Source organism: Coenobita brevimanus, chromosome 4, assembly GCF_032717465.1.
Source record: "Coenobita brevimanus isolate Jiangsu-jjx chromosome 4, ASM3271746v2, whole genome shotgun sequence".
Taxonomy (NCBI): domain Eukaryota; kingdom Metazoa; phylum Arthropoda; class Malacostraca; order Decapoda; family Coenobitidae; genus Coenobita; species Coenobita brevimanus.
In genome coordinates this window covers 38,784,746-38,790,745 of record NC_136957.1, presented here as the reverse complement: position 1 = coordinate 38,790,745, position 6,000 = coordinate 38,784,746, and positions in this window count along the sequence as shown.

The window sequence follows — 6,000 nt, the reverse complement described above, 5'->3', positions numbered from 1 at the left end:
TATCTGTTAGAGAGAGAGAGAGAGAGAGAGAGAGAGAGAGAGAGAGAGAGAGAGAAGCACATGTCATTATAAATAATTTCAGGTATGGAAGATATAAATAGTCCAAAAGAATCTACAGGTTACCACTGGAGGACCCCAAAGACCCTTTAGCACGACAACAGAGCCAGATCCCGAACTGACCCCATCACCTCCCTAAACTACTCTACCAGTCAGGAAGGTAGAGGGACAACCAGATGCCGAGACCTTATAGTAATGTAGGAAAAACACTAAGAAAAGTAGCCTGGTGTCTGAGGGTCCCCAGGCTACCTAAGGAGGGATAATCATGAACATAAATCTTCATGAACACTTTAATCCCCTTCATGAACACTTTAATCCCCTTCATGAACACTTTAATCCCCTTAAGAACACTGTAATCCCCCCTGAACACCTCTCCTCCTCCCCAGATCCTGCCCTTCCTAGTGAACGACAAGCTGAGTCACATCCCAGGCGTGGCGGGGCTGTTTGTGGCTACGGTGTATGGTGGGGTGCTGAGGTGAGGTGTATGGTGGGATGCTGAGGTGCGGTGTTTGGTGGGGTGCTTAGGTGAGGAGGTGTATGGTGGGGTGCTGGGGTGAGGAGGTCTGTGGTGGGGTGCTGAGGTGAGGTGTATGGTGGGGTGCTGAGGTGAGGGCAATGGTGGGGTGCTGAGGTGAGGAGGTGTATGGTGGGGTGCTTAGGTGAGGTGTGTGGTGGGGTGCTTAGGTGAGGTGTATGGTGGGGTGCTGAGGTGAGGTGTATGGTGGGGTGCTGAGGTGAGGTGTATGGTGGGGTGCTGAGGTGAGGTGTATGGTGGGGTGCTGAGGTGAGGAGCTGTTTGGTGGGGTGCTGAGTTGAGGAGGTGTATGGTGGGGTGCTGAGGTGAGGAGGCGAAGGGATTGAATTTACGTTTTAATTAATCCTTATGTGACATGACACCTGTAAGGATGGTAAATAGGAGAGTTTTACAAAAGGAGAGAAAATGGGTGACTACTCTTGTAAGGTACTAACAATTTTTCCCTCTCTTCCCCTTCACCAATTTCACCACTACACTCATTATTCCTGTTTCCCCTCTTTCCCCCTACACCAATCTCACCTCAACACTCATTATCCCTGTTTCCCCTCTTTCCCCCTACACCAATCTCACCTCAACACTCATTATTCTTGTTTCCCCTCTTTCCTCTTTCACCAGTCTCACCAATACACTCATTATTCCTTTTTTGCCCCTCTTTTTTCCTGCCCCAGTTCGCTCTCATCCCAGGCCAACTCAGCCGCGTGTCTGATATGGGAGGACTTTCTCAAGAACCTGCCTTTTTTCCGCCGCCTTAGTGATAAGGCAGCCATTAGAGTTGTGAAAGTCGTGTGTAAGTATTTTTATCTATCTGTCTGTCTGTCTGTCTATCTATCTATCTGTCTGTTTATCTGTCTATCTATCTGGGAGCTACCAAGGTTATAAATGTCCTTCATTTTTTTTAAATATTCTTTCACCCTCTTCTCATTGGCTTAACCCCTTTAATTATCTTTTTATCTATTTATCTGTCTATCTATCTGTCTGTCTACCAATCTATCTATCTATTTGCATATATTTAGGCTCCTTGATCCCATAAAGGGTGCCACAAACAAACCGCCTCCACGTCGTCGCGTTCCCCTTCATTTGGCTGCCTTCCTGTATATCTTTCCACTCCATTCCTCTACCTCATCCTCGGTCTCCCCCTCCACCTTACTCACATACATTCCCCCTTCAATCCAATAACATTTTCTTGTCATATCCTTCCTGTGAGCAGCATTTTTTATTACGTTTTAGAAGGAAATAGGTATCCAGTCCAGTTTCAAAGTTCTTCCCTATTTAGAACAATCATTTGGGATGGTGGAGAGAGGGGGGCCTTCACGTGGCGGCACTAACAGGACAGGGTAGTGGAGCTGTCTCGACGCAATTGGTATCGTTTACTTAGGATGAAGCAATTACTGCATATTCGCGTCTGCATTCGTCTATCTGTTAGACACAATACACTTATACTAGTAATCAACACTGACAATATTTAGGGTAAATATGATAATAGATAAAGATTCTGTTCATCTGTTTTATATTAAAAAAAAATAGTAAAAAAATTGCATGCATAGAGTATGTGGCTGTTTGCTCAAATTTTCCTTTTCCATATTATTCTACTGTCTGCCGATCCAATAAAATTCCTTCAGGTTTTTCATTCCTGCAAGGTATTACTTTCTCTCTTGTTTCCTGTACGGCAAATGCCGGAGGGTCTGGAGGATGGGGGAGAGAGCCTTCTGCTGTGCTATCCTTTTCTCCTACTCCTATAATTATAGCACTGTATTAGTAGGGACCGTAAGGTCTGTGTGTTCTGTGTAGCTTTGTCACTCTTTGTAATTCTCACAGCTGCCATCGTGGGCGGCCTGGGTACTGTGTTGGGCCTTGTGGTGGGCAGTTTGGGCAATGTGATACACGTCATGAACACCCTGGTCAACACCATAGCAGGTCCTTACACTGGCGTCTTTGTGGCTGGCATATTCCTACCATGGGTCAATGCTAAGGTAATGGCAGTTGTAGTACTGGTGGTGGTAGGAGCAGTTATAGTATTATTATTATTATTATTATTATTATTATTATTTTACTATCATTAATTTTCCCCTCAGAGTGCCATGGTGGGGTTCCTGGTCTCCCTCTTCTGCTCCGTGTGGATGGTGGTGGGCAAGTTCCTGAGGGGGGGCGGCGCACCCCCCCTCCTACCCCTCTCTGTCCAAGGCTGCACCAACTTCACCACCTCCTTCAACACCACATCTTTCCTGAACGCCACTATCACCATCTTTATCACCTCTGACACCATCTTTGACACCACTAACACCACTGCCAACCTCTTCAACACCACCACAAGCCTCCTTAACACCACTAACACCATTTTTAACACCACTACAAGCTTCCTCAGCCGTGCCAACAGCACCACGACTCCTTCCCCTCTCTCAGCAGGCATTTTTACTACTACTGCTGCACCTCTGCTTGATCTGCCCACCTCTGCTGCTCCTCCACAGTAAGCAGAGAAAGCTTTAGTCAGTTGCATAAGGAAAAAGTCTCCCTGACACCTTTTCCTTTGAGATTTATTTTTGGATATGGCTGGTTCTTGTCGTCGTTATTTATGCAGAGTATGGCGATGTTTGAGGGATTTATATAACACAATAGGACAGTAAAATGTAATAAGGAAAATAAATCTCTCAAGAAAAGGTGTTAGGGAGCTTCCTTAACCGAAGGAAATACTGGTCATAGAGTTCAAAGTTCAAGCTGAATTTTACGTTGTTACAAACTTGAAACACATCCCTGGGGGTAGGGGGGTTTCAAGAATACTCCCCCAGTATCCCTGCTTGTCGTACGAGGCGACTAAAAGGGTTGGTGGTGGGTTAGTGCCCCACCCCGTAAAAAGAACTAACTAAAAAAGCAAATAAAGCGCCTCGGACCCGGACGGACCATACGTTGACGACTAACGGCCACCCTTTGCGGGACTAGGGCGTCGGGCTATAGATAGATAGATAGATAGATTATTATTATTAATTATTATTATTATTATATCTATCTCTCTATAGCCAGACGCCATAATCGGGTAAGGGGTGGCCTTTGCGTTAGTTGTTTTACGGGGAGGGGCACTAACCCTCCGCCAACCCACTTGTTGACACGTAGGCAACACGTATGGGTTGGTTATATGGTTACCACCCAGCGTTGTAAATGGTTTCCTGGCTTATAGGAAACCATTATGCTTGTCAATGTAAAGCCACCTGAAAAAGAAAGAAGAGTAATAAAAAATGACAGGAAAAATGAGAGAAATAGGAGGAGAGGAGGACGGACACAGAAAAAGAATGATAAAGGTGAAGGAAGAAGTAGGCACCACTACATCAAGTGAGTGGATGAAGTTCGTCACCATTTACCAATATATACATATATATATATATATATATATATATATACAGTATATAAAACCAGTTTGTCCATCTGTCTATCAATCTGTATATCTACCTACCTCTTTATCTTATACCCAAACATCTTAACCCTATAAGGAATGGTCACAAACAAATCGCCTCCACGTCCCCCTCCCTCTGTTATCAGGCTACCCTCTCTGCAACTCACCGTTTTTCACCCACAGGGAAGATGGCGACGGTCCCTCAGTGTATGATGTCAGCTACTGTTACTCCAGCGCCATTGGCATCATCATAACTACCACTGTGGCCACCATCGTCTCCTTGGTTACTGGTGAGAGAGAGAGAGAGAGAGAGAGAGAGAGAGAGAGAGAGAGAGAGAGAGAGAGAGGGTGCATAGGAAGATGGAAGGAAAAAGGAAAAATGGCAGATGGAAGGTAACTTAAGAGGAAGGAAAGAAATAATGATAAAGACGGAAGAGAGAGAGAAATGGGAAAAGAGAGAGAATATGGAAGTGAAAAGATAGAAGTGAGTAAAGGAAGGGAGAGGATGAATTGAAAGGAGAAGTGGGATGAGGAAGACAAAGAGTCGCTTGGGTGAGGTAGTAAAGTAGTAGTAGTAATAGTAGTAGTAGTAGTAGTAGTAGTAGTAGTAGTTGTTGTTGTTGTTGTTGTAGTAGTAATAAAGTGGTGGTGGTAGTAGTAGTAGTAGTGGACGTGAGCCCGGTAAAGTCCAGGCTGAAGTTCCCCTCTTCCCGCAGTCCACCATCGTCCATTCGGGGGATAGGGAGGGAGTTGGGGGACGTGTGTACAACCAGGCAGTGAATCCGCCTGGTTCTATCAATGTCACCACGTGAAGGCGTCTAGCGTAGGTGTCCGGATCCGCCACAGTGGATCCCTCAGCTCCAGATCCCGAATTTCCCGCCATTTTCAAAGTACCAACATTTCCCGCCATTTTCAAAGTACCAACATTTCCCGCCATTTTCAAAGTACCAACATTTCCCGCCATTTTCAAAGTACCAACATTTCCCGCCATATTCGAAGTACCAACATCCCAACATTTCCCGCCATTTCCAGCATTAATCGCCATCACCAATATTCCCTGCCATTTTCAACATTAACCTTCCCTGCCATCACATCCACCACAGGCCCAACGCCCCCCAAGGACGTCTGCGGGCGTGGTCTTTTGAACCCCACCTGCGAGAGATGGTACCGGAGGGTGTGGCAGCTGGTGAAGGGAGGAGAGGAGGGAGGGGAGGAGGAGGAGGAGGAGGAGGGGAGAGGTGTAGTGGAGGGTTTGCCTATGTTATCTCCACGCGTACAGCCCCCTACACACCCCATCAATGACAAGGACTAGAACGTGAAGAACAGTGCACGGAAGATGAAGAACAGGGCATGGAAGTCGAAGAACAGGGCACGGACGTCAAAGAACAGAGCATGGAAATTAGAACACGGAAGAACAAATACGTAGGGATTTTTTTGGATTGCTTTTCACGTTATTTCTTTCATGTTGTTGTTGTTGTTATTGTTGTTGTTGACATGGATGTGAACCCTGTGGACTGCAGGAACCCAGGCACCTCAACTGGTCGCTCCCGGAGACCTTTTGTTGAGGCCGCGATGGAGGACTGCTTGTGTTGTGATAGTGTGATGGATGCAATGAAGGATAGAGAAGGAGAACGCTGACTGGGCCGCCCCTGCAACACACAAACCATCACTGAGCTCTCCCCGCGACACACAAACACCATGCGGAGTGGAAGAGAGAAGTTATATTTCAATACACCGCCATCTTGCATATCAGAGCATACGAATATAATCTAGCATATGGAAGGACATACTACTTTCATCTACCCATCCACCCACCCAGTCAACTACGCACCCAACCACCTACCCACCCACCCCACCCAGTATCCAGCCTACATACCTATCCACTCAAGTACCTTTCCATCCACTTCTACCTTCCCCATCTGCACTGATACCTATCGCTTATCCACAAATACCTACCCATTCCTCTGCCTACCCACCCACCCACACTCGTCCATCTACCCACCGACAGCCGTACATCCAGACCCAC